The following is a 17,790-nucleotide window of genomic DNA, read 5'->3' on the forward strand; positions in this document are numbered from 1 at the left end:
TTCATAGACATTAGGGCTGGAAGGGACCTCGGGAGATCATCGAGTCCAGCCCCCTGCCCAAAGGGCAGGAAGTCAGCTGGGGTCATAGGATCCTGGCAAGATAAGCATACAATTTACTCATGGCCCATCAAGTCCAGACTCCTGTTCTAGCAGGCAGTCATTGACTGAAGGAAGCCCCTAAATTCCCACCTCAAACCCTCGCTGACACTCCAAAGGAACAAAATCCCAAACACTAACACCACCGTATACAATATCAAAGGTAAAAGCAGGGGCAAAAAGGACACTGCCAATGCCCTGACACTGCAACAACAGGGAACTAGCTCATTAATATCTGCCCAAACAATCCCAGGGAAAGAAATATGCCCCACGCTATAAGGAAAAACAAAAAATCTCACGGGTCCATACTAATCAGTGTAACTGAGCAAATTAGCAAGACCCCTCTAGCCAAGAACAGAATTGCATTTATCCAGGACAAGGGTTGGCAACCTATGGGCTGCAGGTCAGAGCCAGCTCATGAAGACATTGGATCTGGCCTGCAACAAGAATCCCCTGCAGTCAGTTAGGGTCTCTTAGTGGGTCACATCCCAGTAGCTCCACTTCCCCCATCAGCCCCACTCCCTTACCATGGAAGACACTAGGGGCATGCAAAGCTGGCAGTGTTCAATTCAGATTCGGCCCAATTCAGGGGACAGTGATTTGATTTGCTGTTTCGGATCACTGCCCCAATTCAATTCGGACGAATCTGAATCTAAAGATTCAATTCCGATTCAGAGAATCAGCAATTCAGCCACAGACACAGCTTTACATGTCTTTTCTATATACCTTGAGGTACCAGGCACGGTTCGTGAACGCTGAGATGGTGTGGTGGATGGAGTGTCCCATGGGAGCACGGGGTGGGGGGGAGCATGCTGGGTGGCGGACATGGAAGTGGAGCAGAGGCTTCCAATTCAATTCAGAGAGATTAATGGGTCTCCTGATTCGATTCAGATGCAGAGATTCAGCTACTGAATTGGGCCAAATCTCCTCCACATCAAATCAGTGACCAAAGCTTCATACACCCCTAGGAGATACCACTGCTGTGGGGTGAGGTGCTGGCACAGTCTGCAGCCAGTGAGTTAATGCAGACCCTACCCCTGCTGAAGCTGCTGCCTTTCTTGCTGCTGTATTTACCATTGCCAATTGGCAATGAATATTGGCAGCAATCAATGACAAAGATGAGCAGCAATGACTGTAGTAGCGGAGCGCGGTCCTTGCACCCACCTGCTGCTCCATTAACTGTTGCCTGCTGGATGTGCCAACTCCCTCCCCCATCAGCAGAAGTCATATCTTTAATAGGGGTGGAGAGGTGTGGGGCTGAGACTGAGGTGGAGATCAGGACTAAATTTGTCGGCAGCATGGCAAAGGTGATTAAGGGGATTGAGGGAAGTGCAGAAATCACCTAGGAAAGGAAATCAGCAACCCATGGTAGCAACTGACTCGCAAGCAGCAGCCTGCCATTACTAAAAAGGCTGCTGATCCCTGACCTACGATGATGTAACTGATATGGAGAAGAGGGTAGCAGAACTCAAAGAACTGCATATAGCAAAGGTTAGCGACCTGCAGACCACAGGCAGAATTTGGCCTGCAAAGCCATTTGATCCTGTTGGTGGACTTGAGGCTTCAGTGGTGTTGAGCAATAGAAGAGTTCGGCAGCAGTTGCTCTCCCTGCACTGCTACAGTGGCTGCAGCGGCCAGGTCATAGGACCCACCTTCCTGCCTGCCTCTAATGTGAGCTGTGTCATTTTGGCGCACAACCTGAAAAAATTGCTGGCTGTTGGCATATAGAGCATCACAGCATACAGGTAAAACTTCCTTTACAACCTGCCATCCCAAAAACCCATACAAATGGAACAGAGCTGTCCCTTGGAGGGGGGCGAATCGGGGTGACCACCCCAGGCCCCGTGCTTTGGGGGGGCCCCTGCAGACAGTACTATACAGGCCCTGTGGACAGTGCCATTGGCACGTGCTGAAGGAGTCACCACTCTGCGCGGCCACCATGCACCACCAGCTTCACGCTCCGACCACTCCCTCCCTCCACCCCTGCACAGACTGATATGCCCCAGGCCATGCACACCCTTTGGTCAGCTCTGAAAGGGAAGCAACTTTTTCACATCATCTACAAAGGTTCAGAGTTACCTAGATGGATATGAGAATCCACTCACTGAAAACCTCATGAAAGAGGAACTAAAAAATACATTTAAATGTATTCTATCAAGGGACTAAACTGATTTAGATTTAGCAGTCCAAGCACTCTTATTGTCCCTATCATGATATCATCAATGTCCTCCAGACAATTATGGATTTTGTTTTGCTTTCTGTGGCAGGCTAGTAAGAAAAGCAAGGAGTATTAAAGAATTTTAAAGCTGAAGTACAGGAGCTTCTACAGTTTGGGGACTATCTGTTCAATTAATTATGCCCCACTATGATGTTTTTCTTTCTGATTACTTTATTTTGCTTAGGAGCTCTCAGATAGCTCTTATGAAATTTTTTCCAGAAATTCAACCCAGAAAACTGCCATGTATAGTTTACTATGAATAATGGGTGACTGGTTCCTCCTGAGACTGAGGGGGCACAGATTGTGAGTGGCAGCAGTGGCAAGTGGTGACCGCCCACAGAAGCCAGCGGCAGCCAATCTCAGGCGGGGCACGTGACCACCCTACTAGTCACCTATGCTATGAAAGCTATAACATCCATTAACTGCAGTTCTATTTTGAACTCTTTATAGATTTATATGCAGTTCTTAAGAACTGTTAAAATACGGTTTACTTTCTCTATTCTTGTTAAGATACTGCTTAAATTTAAGATTCACTCTTGATAAAATGACTTATTTTAGCATTGAAAGTATGCTACGTAAAAATCAAGCTACCTCTTAAAAAGGAAATTCATTGTGTATCTGTGCAGTACCAGATACACTGGCAACTAGATCCTGGTTTGGTTCTATTGTATCCAAATCAAAAAAATAAAAAAATAAAAATCAACAAGTCTAAATAAATGTCAAAATTTCTTTGAAAAGAATACTTTCAAAGTGAAAAGTTAGTGCCATGGAAATGAAAATGTATATAGCATCCTCTCTCCCCCTACTTTTGGTTGGTGAATTAAAGGCCAAAAGTCTGACTAATATACATCGGTAATAACAAAAAACCAAATGAACAAGCGACATTTTACCTCTCTCCACATACAAGACGATTAAAAGCTGTTGGAACTGTCACCAGAATTGCAATAATCTGTCAGTTGAACCACTATCTATGCAATGGATTTCTACCAAAATAGCTTCATACCTTTTCCCAGATGCGCAAAATATATACTGAGGATTTGAGATTTTCATTCCTACATAGGGTGACCATTTGTCCTAGTTTAGCTGGAACACTCCCAGATTTCAGAAGCCGGTCCCCGCCAGCTGTTGGGAATTATAATAAGGGTCCTGGAAATGCAAGGACATGGGGTACAGTCTGACTGGGACTAAGAGAGCCATGCAGGCAGGCAGGCACCACTGCCTGCCCAGCATGTAGCCCCACCCCCACCAACTTGTGAGGACATGGGTGATGGAGGAGGCAGGCGGTGTCTTGGATTTCCTGGTTTTTGTCCTGGATTTCTAGAATTTCCATATAATCAGCCTATACACCTACACTAGTCAACAGATGTGGGCAAGAAGCAGTGGTTGCATAATTTCCACAGCAAGCCATGCTGCAACCAGTTCAAGGATGATTCAGGACATAGAATACATCCCCTACAATTTTCCATTCAGAATTTCGGACATGCATGCAAGTCTCATCTTACTATAAAAGTATACAAAAGCACTTCAATTGGTAAGTTCATCCCTCCAGTGGCCTGAAAATTCCTCTATCAAGGGAATGTGAAGTTAAGAATGCCAGACAATAAAAATGCACTGAATTTCCCAATCATTTTTTCCCACTCTTCTGGGGTTTCTGGAAGGAGGCACAATATAACCCACAAGTAGTAAAACAGTTCTCTAATTAATTCCAGCAGATGCCATGAGTAGAACCTATGGCAGGACTTGAAATATTCTGAGGTATCAATCACAAAGATGGCCAGATATCAAAGATAGCTTTCAAGATTTTATAAGAAAAAACACTGAGTACAACAATAATTTGAAGTATTTGTGCAAAAAAAAAATTTCAGATCCTCACTGCAATACTCACTGAAACTTAGCCAAATTAGTATCAGAAGGGTTTGTTTAAGATGCCACGCGTAAACCGTCAGTATTCTGCCAGTCCCCACCGAGTACAGCTTTCCAAAAAATAAGTGTACTTTACACTTTCATAACACCTTTGATCTGGAAATGTCAAAACAGGTTAGAAATATGAATGAGTTATGCCTCAGTGCCTTCACACATTTTCCAAATGTGTGATTGCTAACCCTGAAGAATGAGCATAGTAAAAGGCGGGTATTGTACTGAAAGATTTGTGACTAACACCAAATATTTTCTAAGCATAAAAAGCTGCTGACCTTAACTGGAATAATTTATGTACATTAAATTCTTCAGATTTAACCCAGTAGGAAGCTGTCTGCCTGAATGAGTTTGTAACATAATTCAATTGCATCCCAAATTAAAGTGCAAAATTTTCATGGACACTGATTTGTCTCATTCCATAGGAGACTTGGGGTAGATAATTTAAAACATTAATTTAAATAAGCCAATATAGAACCATCAGCTAATTTAAGCAGTATCTGAATAATGTTCTTATTTTAATTTTTTTTCTAATTAAATGTAATGAATAGTTTCTAGTTGGCATATTGGAAATAAGATATTCTTTTCAAGAATTCATAAACACATAAAGACAATTGCTTATGAAATCTACACAATATGACAAGAATCGTCAGCTAGGCTGTCTTGGGTCTAGGGGGGTCAGGGACAGGCCTGCATGGCTGTCTGCCAGGCCAGGAACTCGGTGTACGGGGGAGGGAGGGGAAAGAAGTGGAGTGCACACACCATGTGGGTCCCCCCCTCAGTTTGCTGATTCAGTTCTGGGCTGCGGAAGGTAGAGGGGGAGCAGCGGCTACGCAGGGAGAAGCAGAGGCCCCAGCCCCAAGCCAGCACCCCACCATCCCTGCCTGACAGCTGCAGACAGAAATCACAACTCAGATCTGCACAGCTCTCCACTGCACTGGGAACTAGGGGCAGGCAGGGATAGAGCAACCCCTTGCTGCATGAACTGCCCCCCCAAATCAGCATAGCTGGGGAGGCCCATGCAGTGGGCGTGGCTCTGTTCCCCCACCCATTGTCCCTGGTTCCCAGCACAGTGGCCAGACATGCAGGTCTGAGCTGCAGCTCCTGTCTGCAGGTGTCAGTCTTTCAGGTGAGCAGGGGCAGGGTGGGGAGGAATGGAGCCCCTGCCCTATGCCCCTCCCCCGCTGGGCTGGCTAAGGGCCAGGTCCACATGGTAGGGGGCTCCACTCTCCCTCCCCCCCCCAACCTGGTTACTGCTAATAGCTGTAGGCATGAGCTGTGGCTCTCCACCACACCAGGAACTGAGGACAGGGGAGTGGATGGAGCCCCCCACCACACTGATTCAGTCCAGCCCCTCCCCAGGCCCAAACCAGCAAGCTGGGGGTAGGGCAGGGGTGGGCCACGCAGTGGGTGGCTTTGCTTCTCCCCCTGCTCACAGCTCCTGGCCTGATGGACAGCCACACCGGTCCAAGCTACAGCTCCTGTCTGCAGCTGTCAGGTGCTCAGATGAAGGAGGGGTGAAACAGAAGCCCTCCCCCCCACCCCCGTCATTTTACCTGACATTTTATTGGCACGCCTCATCCCAGGCTACATTTTTGTTGGAAATATCTCAGGTCAAATCACAAAAGAAATCTGAAGAGAAGTAGAACAATTTTATAATACTTACTCATATTCCAATGAACCTTAGTTCTTTATTGTATTTTTTGTTTGTTTGTTTCATTGGTTTTTGAAGGGAGACTTTGTATCTTTGAAGACTTGCCTACACACGTAGTTGCATTAGTTTAACTAAAGATGCCAGTTAAAAAGGCTGTGTGAATATCTTAATTTGATGAAGATCTAGCTTACATCAATTTAGCTTAGTCAAAGGAAAAAAAGGCTAAGATGAAACAAGGCAATACATTCCTGAACCATCTATGCCGAGACTTATGCTAGCTTAAAAGTGGTACAATTTTTGTCAAACAAACAAACCACCTTTGAATTATTTTAAGAACTGCTCCTTTCTTTTTTTTCCATTCTGTGTAGATGCTGAGCCCCTTATGAGTGTGGTTACAAAGCAGGGAGGTAACGAGTTTGGTTTGCTAGACAGAACAGTTCAACAGAAGTCCATTGGCTTCTGTGAACCTAAGGCAAGGGATCAGAATCCCACCCCCATCCTCCACATCATTTTACAACCAGGTATAAAGTTGATATCCTCTCCTCTAGAATCACAGCAGTACTGAATTTGGGAGCTTTGGTGTGGGCATCAGGCTGATCTCCTTTTTAGAGCTCAAAGGAACTCTCCTCTTGTTTCCAGACTGGTGTGGCTAAACTGTTTTTTTCACCTTCTTCACAGTAGCACAGGGACTCAGTAGGCATCTTAGATTACAATGTCTTCTTTTTATCCCAGTGTCACACCAGGTCCCAGGTAGCTAGGTGTGGGGTCACTCAAGGATCAAGGTGCCACCAACCAGGGTCAGAAGAAGTGAGCAGGAATCTGGGACAAAGCAAGTCAAGAAACCGGCCAGGAAGTCCAAAAGCAGGGGCTAGGAACAAGCAGAGTCAAGAAACCAGGCCTTCAGGAAGAGAGTGCAGTCAGGAAACCAGGAGAGAAGACATCAGAGCCAGAGAGTAAGCTGGGCTGAGAAGCCAGGAAACCAAGCAGAGTGGAGTCTATGACTAAGCCATACCCTGCTGGTCAGACACTTACTGTTCCTGATCAGGCATTTATATAGGGGAAATGGAGGGTCAGCTGACCCTAACTGGCCACTCCAGTGATAGGAAGTAGACAGAAAGCTAGGCCCTCCTAGAGGTTTCAGGCCAGCCTTGCTCAGCAGTCCAGGTGGCCAGCTGTAGGGAGGCAAGCTGGGATGAGCAACTGGACTACCCCAGCTGAAACCCCAGGTTCAAACCATAGCCTGACACAGAACTAGGCGGTTGCCCAGTGCTGTCATCAGCTCAAAGATACCTACCCCTGTCTTTTCTTAACACAGGAATGCCATTACACTTCAGCAACCACATGATACTTTATGTACTTTACAACAGGGATTGTAGGCAAGGGTAAGTAGGAAAGGATTGAAGAGAGACTAGCTACCAAGAGACTAAATAGCAAGCCAAAGCCTTTCAGACACTGCTGGTCCAAGACAGAGACAGCTCACAAAAGGCACAGATCACTTCAGACACCGCTTGATATGTTATTTCTACATCCTTCCCCCAGAGCACTGTGATTCAAAGGGAACTCAGAGAAAGATCACTCTCACTAGCCAGCTACAGATGTCAATATCAGAGCAGTCTTTCCACACCCCATCAGCCTTTTCCACATATGGAAGATCACCCCATCCCCTTCCCTCGTCTCAGTTTCTGTTTCCTGCAAGCCTTCCAAATCGATTCGGACCTTTCACTGGGTCTCCCGATTCAATTCAGATTTGGAGGTTCGGCCACTGAATCTGGCTGAATCTTCTCTAAATCAAATCAGCTACCAAAACTTCACACAGCTCTAGTTATTATGCAGTCACCCCTATATATACTATACAAACACAAATTATGACAAAAATATTTCTGGTAATAAAATTAAAATATGTTATAGTATGTGTTTGACTTTTAGTATATGATTTATTTTATTTCTGGTTTTAGGATAGCAACCGCCCCCCTCCCAAAAGGAGTATTTGGGGGGGGAGGCAAAGAGAGGGAAAGGTCAGGGGTTATGGGGTGGGACTTTCAGTCCCTATATGGTGACCTGGGGGTGGGACAACTGTCAAGGGTTGGGGCTACCCACGCAGCCCTCCACAGCTCACCAAAACTCATTAAGCAGCCCTTGAGCCAAAATAATTGCCTGCCCCTGTTATAGAACACTTGCCAGAAAAATTGTTAGAAAAGCTCTGCTTGAGGTTGGTTTGCTTGGTGGTAGGGAATCGGTCTCCAGTGAACACTGTCAGGATATAAAAAAGTCTATTTCATCTGTTTTCAGTTATTTTTCGGCATTACATCGATTTCTGAAAGCATCTTCCAAAACTAAAAGACATTCTTCACATAAAAATATCAGTGACAAGGTTTTCCCTATCCTGCCTCTATAAGATGTTCCTTTATCTCAGATGAATTGAATACAAATGCACGCCACACTTTTCCCTTCAGAAACACCACCACATAATTACAGTACTAATACAGGACCTTAGGCAAGAGATATTTTAATACGGTGTCCCAGGGGGCCAAAAAGAGGCACCAGAGCAGCCTCCTGTGGCAGGACCTGAAGCAGCTGACTCACCCAAAGAAAGAAACAGAAACCCCTGAAAAGAGGGCACACTTACCGCTCCTAGGAGAAGTGGAGCCATGCAGAGAAGGGCCACCGATACAGTTCATCAGCTGCTTTTATTGCCAGCTGGGAATGGTGCCCACGGATGACGTCAGCAAAAACCACCGCCCAGCAGATTTAAAAGCCGGCGACAGGAAAATAGAGACAGGGGGCAGCAATGCCAAAGCCAGAGGGCAAAGCTGCAACTCCACAGGGTTGGCAGCTTGGAAGGAGACTCACAGGAGGGCTCTCTACCACCTTAGAAGAGTTACACACTGGGCTCAAAAGGGCAGCTGGGCCAAGGAGGGACAGCATCGAGGGATTTCGTGGACCAGACTCCGGACCCATGAGTGGGGTGGGCAGAAGCCTGTACCCCGATTATTCTTTTCTTCTCTTTTTTTTTTGTTACTTTATTTTGGAGGGTGCACAGACCCCACTGGGGGGAGGTGACCCCAAGTCAAGATAGAGGACCAAGGCAGCACAGTAGGAGCTTCAAAAGGGAGAACAGGTATAGAGAGAAGAACGATCCCCCACCTCATCATCCGGGGTGAAAGGTCATCAAGGGACAGGCAAGGAGAGAAGAGAGCAAACGAGAACATCAAAAAGGGACAGGCCAGCAATCCATCATCCGGTGGTCCCGAGGGCTGGAGCATCGCTGGGGTATAGGGGAGGTAGAGCCCCAAGAATGCCCGCAAAGGGCAGCAGCTGGTCAGCAAGAAGCCCCAAGGAGGAATCCCACCACTGAAGAAAAGAAGACCAGGTTGTGGCAGACGAGTTTCAGGGCCTCCCTCACAGCTGAATGCAACCCAGTGCACAAGGCCCAGGGAACACCCCACGGCTGGAACCGGGTGTGCACTCAAAGGTCGCTAGAGACCACCTATACGAGACCAGGCAGGTGCATACAGTTATAATAATAAAATAATTTTATTTAATGGGAGGAACAAAAAATGTAGTTGTGAGGGAAAGGAAAAGAGCAAAGGACAGTGAGTTTCAGGATTACTTCAGGATTATTTTCAGGCTTATAAGCATAACTAAAACAAAAGAAAACCTATAATAATCCCAATTCTGCCTTTAGGCATCCCGCCGTTGGCTTGTTACTTTGTTAAATCCAAGCACAATGAGAAACGATCATCCTTGATTGGCAGAAGAAATTTCTAAGGAAACAGTAAACGCTTATGCTGCAAAAAGCAGTGTCATTGATCTGAATCAATAACAAATCAACAGAAATAGAGCCAGCACCTCAAGGTGTGTATATCAATATATGCCCATGGATTTCAGTAAAGCTGTGCCTTTAACATCAGCTAAGGATCCAGATCTAGCAAGTTATACTTTAAACAAGATGTAAAACAAATAATCATGACTGTTTTGCAAGATTGAGGATGCAATCTTTAACGTTTGAAAAAAACATCATCATCTATATTCAGTAAAATCTTTTGTTCCCCTTCTACAGGAAAGGTTTCATACAAACACTGGCTATTACTGGTACTGCATTACCTTAATCTACAACTCTGCTACTATGGACAATAATGACAGGAATTCAACGCCTTGAAAGACAAAGATTAGTACGGCATATTGTGAAGCTTTAGAAAACCTGTTTAGGAAACTAGTAGGAGCTTTTCAAACATCTTGCCTCTACATTCTTCTTAATTTGCTTACTGACTACAAGAGACATAAAAAGAATAAAAAGAAATTAAAATCATTTAGACTTTCTCTAGAATATGTAAGGCTAGAAATGAAAGTTTGTATCAGCTGCAGACATATATGCATGAAAGAAAGCAAGGAATCTGTCGCTGAAATATGCTATACTTCAGATACGGTAACAACAACAAAAATGCACCTCACTGAACTCTTTCTAATGATTATAATCTTTACTTTTAAATGATCACCAAAATTACAAATAAGTTACATGTTTTTGTTTGCTTCCATCCTGGGGCCCTTGTTTGCTCAGAGTAAACAGGCTACTACATGCACCCTAACCATCTCTTGGCAAAATGTTATAATCAATAGTATAACTATGGGTGATGGAGAGGGGTACAACTTAGAAAGCTGATAAAGGGGTGAGGTGCTGAAACTGAGAATGTGGAGTGCTGGAATCAAAGCAACTAACTGAGCAGCTACAGGCTCAATTGGATGGTGATGTCAAGGAGGCTCTCAGGTCCTGGCAGATAAGTTCTGTGAGGGAAAGAAGTGGGGAACAAAGATAGGGGACCATTCCCACTGCCAAAGTAAAGGTTTTATTCCTTTGCTCAGCATGGCATTTGTCAGGATCTTTATGGCAGGGAACACAAGACATTTAACTCATTAGTTAGGGAACACCTTTCCCCATAACTGTCAGGACACTAGACTCAGGTATGCCTAAGTATTTTAGCAGGGGAGACGGAAATGAGCTTCTAATGAGCAAATTCAACAGCAGCTACTGTCTTGCCATGAGGTGGTATGGTCTAGTAGTACCAGATGTCAACAGCAAATGTAATAAAGTAAATCCTTGCTAATTCACACTAGGGATAGGAATACCCACTGAAAATTACTAAATGTTACAAATTAGCAAGTAAATGAGCAAAATCAAAAAACCAAGGATAATATCCCAAAAATGTGCTTTCTTTGTTAATTCTGACACCTGTGGAATGATTCTAAACCAGCATAAATCAGGAATTAAAGGAACTATAGCAGTACAAAACAGGTATGTATAAGGCTAAATCAGACCCCTGTAGTAGGTATATTGCCAGATCCTTGATCTGTGTGTGGGAGGCCAGGTGCAAGTGGGGCTTGCTAAACTTAGGTTGTGCTAAACCTAGAAGATTTAATGTTTCTGATGCATGATACCAGGAAAAAAAAAAACTTTAATTGTAAGGAAGTGGGAGTCATCTTAAGAGAACAATAAGCTTGGAAAGACATTACAGACTACTGCTTCACTCCAAAGCCCCAAGTTTGAAATTCCAACAAGCCAGACAGGCCAGAATTCTCCTCCTTAGAGGATCCAAAGAACCTTAGGAAGACTACTTAGATATCACTGGAAGAACATTTCAATGATGACACTGAAAAAGTCCCACTTGAAAAATTAAAAACTTTTCAATGTTCTGCTCTTCTACTTCAGCAGACAAGAGCTTATCCAATGGCAAATTTGATCTTGACAAATCCAAAATGAATAGGTGCCTGTACGAGTGTCAGGAGGCTGCTCCGACGTACTGTAATTACAGCAAGTCAGAGCAGACTCAATTAAATCAAGTCTACCAGAGCATGGTAATTACTGCACTCCTGCCAGCCTCCATGTCTCATGTATCAGCATCCCTGCACTTCAAAATGGTAGCAGAAGCATTTTAACTAAAGCTTGTTCAACGAGCTTCAAATATAAAGGGCCCACACAAGCATTTTGAAGTGTGGGGATGCTAATACACAAGACACTTTGGGCACTTTAATTACAGGAGTTCTTGGAGCCGCTCTAATTAAAGCGTGCCCCCCCTCGCCCCCCATGACCCCTAGAGCATGTTTAAAAACACTCAATGTTATGAGGTAATGTTTTGTGTGTTATGCCTGGCTGGAGATAGTAATGGCTGCAGTCTGTAGCAGATATAGTGCCAGAAACAAATACGTATAAAATTTAAACACAGATCCATATACTTCACATACCTATTGATAACAAATAAATGAGATATTGCATTTCTTTAACCAACTTTGGGACAAATTCCTTTACCACTGCAGCCAGTACATCAACTCATAGAATACGCACAAGGAAAACTAGAGACCTGTTGTTGAAATACTGATATTTCACTTCAATAGGCCAAGCTCATAGGCCAAATTTCTTCCATATGAGGTGCTGCTCATTATGTGAGCATACATCAAAGTATAACATCACAAACATTCTGCAAAGAATACAATTCTTAAGTTACCTCTGAAAAGCCAAGTCAGATAATATACATGAGATGACAACCACTGGCCTTTGCTATCTGAATCACAAATCTTTAAAATGTCTCAGTGATACTTACTATATTAAATTATGCATTCTGTTATATTTGTGTAACCCAAATATTGTTGGGTGGAATATCCATGTGTCCATCCCCAGAAATGAATGCCTGAAGTTAAAGCATGCCTTAAGTCTTAGCAAGCCAAGATGCATTTGCTTTTTCTGCGCTGCCAAGGAACTACCTTTCTTATGTCTTAAGGATCTTAGTTTCCCAAATGGTTTGATCTTATGGTATATTTCCGTTTCTCTGTCTTCATCTCTCCTAAAACTCAATGAACTCCTTTGAAACCAAGCTACTGCCATTTCATGAGTACAAGAAACTTGGAAGGATTTAGGAAACACTCTGACATTAATCACCTTCAGGTTGTTGGTAGTGCAAAAGTAATCTAACATACTTTATTAATGAATGATCCAGGCTTATTAAAACAAACACACACAAAAAACCCCACAGAAACCTACCAAATAAACACAATCACAATCTATGGGCTGAAACAAAAAGTAGAGGAAGTGTCTTAAAAGGAATGGCTTATTTACTATATTGAATATATGTATTTGAGTCTGTGGGCGCATCTACACGAGACACGTTAATGCACATTAGCCTAAGTTAACCTGCATTACAGGTGCTTGCCTACATGTGTGCACCTTTAATGTGCATTATTTTAGGCTAATCATGCCCAAATTTGATACCAGGAAATGCAGGTATCAAATTTAGGCATAATTAGTCAATACACATTAATGCACATGTAGGCGCAACCCACCACTAAGTTTAGTGCCAGGTCTACCCTGCCAGGAGGGGGCCTGCCTGAGCCCAGCCCCAGGGAACATCCAGGGTCTGGGGTGCTGGGCACCTGCCCCAGGACCCTGGCCCCTACGCCCCCCACTCTGTGCTTGAAGACCCAAAATATTGTAAATGGTTTTCCCCTTGTATAATTTCCCACTTGTAATAGGGTTTTTTTATTGTTGGTGGGTGGAGAGGGTGGTGTAGGGGAGAAGAGTTGTTTGTTGAGAGGGGAGGGATGGGGGTGAGGATTCTGAGGGTAATAAAGTCCTTTTTGTTTCACCCATGTACATGTCTTGAGAGTAGTGCTGGGACAGGCAGAGGGTAGGGGGGCTGAAGCAGGAAGTAGAGGAGGAGGAGGTTAGCAAGGGCCTCCTGCAGCCAGTGCCTTGGCCCCCACTTGCAGGTGTGAAGCTTATCTGGGGCCTAGGCAGGGCAGGGCCTGCTGGAGCCAGCTCAGCCAACATCATGGCTAGCAGGATCACGGGGCACTGGTCATCGCTGGCAGGGGCCAGGCTGAAACAGTGGAGCACTGGGCGTAACAGGTAGGAGCAGGAGCTGGAGCAGCCCTAGTGTGGGGAGGCAGGGTGGACAAGGAGGAAGCTGTTGCATGCTGCCGTGCTGGGCATGCAGCTCCTGGGCACGGAAGGGACTAGTCAGGGTTCACAGTTTCTCAGATGGCTTCCAGGTGCTGGCAGCTGGCTCTTGCTTCAACATGTCTGCCAAGTTCTGGCAGCCATGGGGCCAAAGGCTGGAGCTTCCCGCAGTGGCAACAGGTGCACATGGCGGGGCTGCAGGGACTTGGGACTAACTTTAGTGCCAAGTCCTTGAATGTGTAGACACCTGCCAAAAATGGCTTAATGCACATTAAATGTAGTGATGTTTAAATGCACTTGTAGATACACCCTATAGCTAGAGACAGAAATTATTCATAAACCAGTATAAGTGATTGGAACGGCTTCAATTCTGTAACACAACGGAAGTTCAGTGCAAATAAACCACTTTCAAGGTGGCCAAAACTGGTTTAAGATCAACCCAGATGAATGCAGTAGCAGACTTAACTGATTTAAGTTAAATCACTTTATTGAACTTCTGTCCCAGATCCCCTCCAGATTCAAGCTAACTCATCCCAGCATCCCAGGATGCTTTGCATCTCCCTCATAAATCCTCCTCACAGGATAGGCATGCTAGCCTTGGCCCAAACTGTCTGCTTCAGCCCAGCACAGAGGCATGCTCTAGCACCCCCTTGGCTTCTTGCCTGAGCCACTGCAGGCCTGTGGCTGCATTTCCAGAATTAAAAGTGAATGTCTGTTCACTTGCTTATCACTTCAGTCTACACAGCTTAGACTAACCTGCGACAATTTAACTGATTCAGCCTTTGGCTTACTGACTGTCTTTACTTAGCCCATGGGATAAATTCTACCTCTTGGCTCCAATGGAAGCATATGCATTTATCCAAAGCTAAAATTTGATTCTTCAGGTTTCTGAAATATCAAAGGAATTGGATGTCCTAGTTAAACAGTTTGTGTTGCAATCAGCAGTAACTAATCAGATCACGATCGGTCTTTCTGATTTTGGCAACAATGCAAGCATCATATTTGCACATGGATGAACTGTTTATGGACAATTATGTATTAGGCATACACAGCTTTTCTTGAAAGTCAACCATGCATGTTTTCTTAAACCTTATTCAAACATTATATTTATTGTCGCTCTTGTTCTCCTTACTGTTTCTCAGGGTGGTGATGCAGGATCCCTGTATGTAATTGCATGCTCATAGTTGGCTTTTATTATTTGTGTGTTTCTCCCAGAGAAGTCCCTTTTAAAAGACAATTGTCAAAGCACCTGGTCAAATTCACTATTATTTTCAACAGTAGGGCTTTTGGGGGGAGAGGAGGGGGGAGGGGAGAGATTCTGCCCTGCTAGGACTCAGAGAAGAAAACTAGCCAGTTTGGAAAGTTCTAGATTATGACCATATTTTGTTTCCAAACAGTACAGATTAAAGGGAAACATTTCATAAGAAATATTGGCCTGTCTAAAAGGGTAGTTCTAAAATCCCTCCCATGAATGCAAATTAAGTCTTGTACACTTCTCCCAGTGAGCCACTGTCTGAAATGTATCATGTATGTTCCAAATTCGCATCATAGAACCCATTTTGTCATCGTACTTTTTAAAAAAATTAATTCTTCCCATTTATAGTCTAAATATATTTTTAATAAGCCATCAGTCAGATTCCACAAGCAGACAAGCAAATAGTTACATATTTACAGGGCAGAAGACTTCTGTGCACATGCTCTGATACAATTATTTCTATTAAAAAAAGAGAGAGAAAGATTGGCGCGCACCATGGTTCAGGGAGTTAGGAAAATCATTCCTTTGTAAGTTTTAAATTCAGATTCCTCTCAGGTTGTTAATAATCAGATGGCATTAATATGTGATGGATGGCAGTTCAGTGACCTGTATAAAATCAGTTGATGATCTCTGTCTGCTCCCTATTGGCCTGGCAGCTACATCATCAAAAACACACTGGCAAGCTATGATGACAGTCTGGACAAAAATATAAGGGCTTGGGTGAATGTGGAAAATGAACTCCCTTCTCCCTCTTATAAACAGCCCTTCCTGAACAGGACTGAGGCATCTTGTCACAGAAAAGGGAAAGACCTTCATTACCAATGTCCACATTATGCCTGTTCTAGAAATAAAAGTTTCTAGCCTTTATAACTTTCACTCTGCCACCTACTGACATTTTCACAGAGGGATGATGAAGGGATGAATTTAAAAAGGGGAAAAAAAAACCACAAGCATACTTTCTATCAACATAAATCTCTAGGTACAGTTTACATCTCTATGAACCTGCTTAGGGTGGCACCCGCAATCCAAGACATTTTGCTTAATTTTGTGATCCAATTCGGTTACATAAATCTCAAACAAAATATAAACCAAACCATACAGCTCAGAGTGACTAACTTAGATTCCCTAAGACAAGTCATCATAAACCATATGGTATTTTCCCCAGTAGTTACAATATGCTGACCTTGATACTAGCAAAATGTGTTCTCTTCTGTAAAAAAAATAAAATAAAAAAAGATGCTATATACCATAGTTGCAGAAAGACTATACTGAAATGCTGCCATACATATCTTCCATTACAAACCTCAAAGTCCTCCCAGAAGTTAGTTCACCCATAGTAAAACATTCTATTCATTAAAGAAAAACATGCTGTGATGGCATTGCTTGGATAATGATATTATTTAAAAACCTGCCAAACTATTGGGACATCTGGCCAGTAATCACAAGAAAGAAATCTAATGCAAATATATTCAATCACTGGGTCCAGCCAATTAATGCTGCTCTTATAAATGTGGGAAAGTCAGCAGGATACAACTGCTGGGCAGCTGTGAATGTACAGTTTGGAAATAACGCCACTCTTTCTTATGCCTTATCCCCCTGCTACAGAAAACCTGCTTGCACACTTAATGGAGGAGCCTATTCTCTCCCCATTTCCAGATTAGAGTCTCTTAATAAACATTTCCACATTACAGACCCCTGGCCAGCCCGGGTTCACTCTTCCTTTCAGCATCCATGCTCTGCCCCTGTGTGCCAAGACACTGGGCAGGATGATCCTGTGCTTCGACCCAGTAAATGACAGTTCTGTACAAGCATCACTGTGTTTCAGTAAGGAAGAAAAAACGGGGGTGGGGGAGGACGGAGACAGTGGGAGGGAAAGGGAGGAACAAAATAATAGGTGTCAGCTGCCTGGAGAAAATGAATAAGGCTAGGGTAGGGTTGCACCTTGGAGACTGACTAAATCATAGAGGCATAGGGTGAGCTCTGGCTGGCTTCAATCAAGGGGCACAGCATGAGTCTGGCTTTGACCTTCGTTTGGAGGGGGGCGGGGGAGCAAGTCCAGATCGCAGCCTCCTCCCCACTGCTCCAGCCGTCCCCTGCATCTGAACCTCTTCTCTGCCACAGGGGTGAGACAGGCCCCGCCACCGAGCCACCCCGGGATACACGCAGCCACCGGGGGGCACCAGCTCCCCCACAGGGGCTAATGGGAACGGGGAAGGGAAGGGGCAATGTCAGGCTGCGCACCTATGCGACAGGCAAGTGAAGGATTGGGAGGGGGGATTGGACTGTCACTGCACCCCCCCAGCACCTGCCAGCCCTTCCCTACACACGGCAGCAGCTGGGGAAAGTCCTGCGTGTCCCCCGCAGCGCACCCAGGCTGGGAGCCGCTTGCCCCAGCAAGACGGAGCCCCTGCGGCAGTGCCAGGGCAGGGCAGGTGGGTACTCACCACGGCAGCCTGCACCAAAATGGAAGCTGGGCAGTAGGAACTCCCCCCTGCAACGCTCGCCGGAGGAGGATGCTGCGGCTCGGTCAGCAAGTCCTTGGCCCCGCGGGCCGGGGTGGCTCCTGCTCCCTCGCACCGCTGCCCTCGGGGGCGGCAGGGAGAGGAGGACGAGGGTCCCCCGCCGCGGGGCAAGAGTGCCTACCAGCGGCTGGGGCAGGGCGCCGGGTGGGCGCTGGCGCTGCTGCTGGGGGCCGCGCCTGCCATGGC

The 17,790-nt window shown here is 45.0% G+C and overlaps 1 protein-coding gene across 3 annotated transcripts in view; it reads right to left on the minus strand.

Moving 5' to 3' along the window:
- The window catches only part of MYRIP (myosin VIIA and Rab interacting protein), a 403,309-nt gene extending 385,525 nt beyond the window's left edge, over positions 1-17,784 (minus strand). For all 3 annotated transcript variants that reach the window (XM_019537529.1, XM_019537520.1, XM_019537510.1), the window contains exon 1: positions 17,527-17,784. The gene's annotated coding sequence lies outside the window, so the exon portion shown is untranslated. The remainder of the gene's footprint in view (positions 1-17,526) is intronic.
- Positions 17,785-17,790: the final 6 nt, after the last annotated feature.

The sequence above is a fragment of the Crocodylus porosus genome, unplaced genomic scaffold (genome assembly GCF_001723895.1).
Source record: "Crocodylus porosus isolate Cpor-Errol unplaced genomic scaffold, CroPor_comp1, whole genome shotgun sequence".
In the NCBI taxonomy this organism is placed as follows: Eukaryota; Metazoa; Chordata; order Crocodylia; family Crocodylidae; genus Crocodylus; species Crocodylus porosus.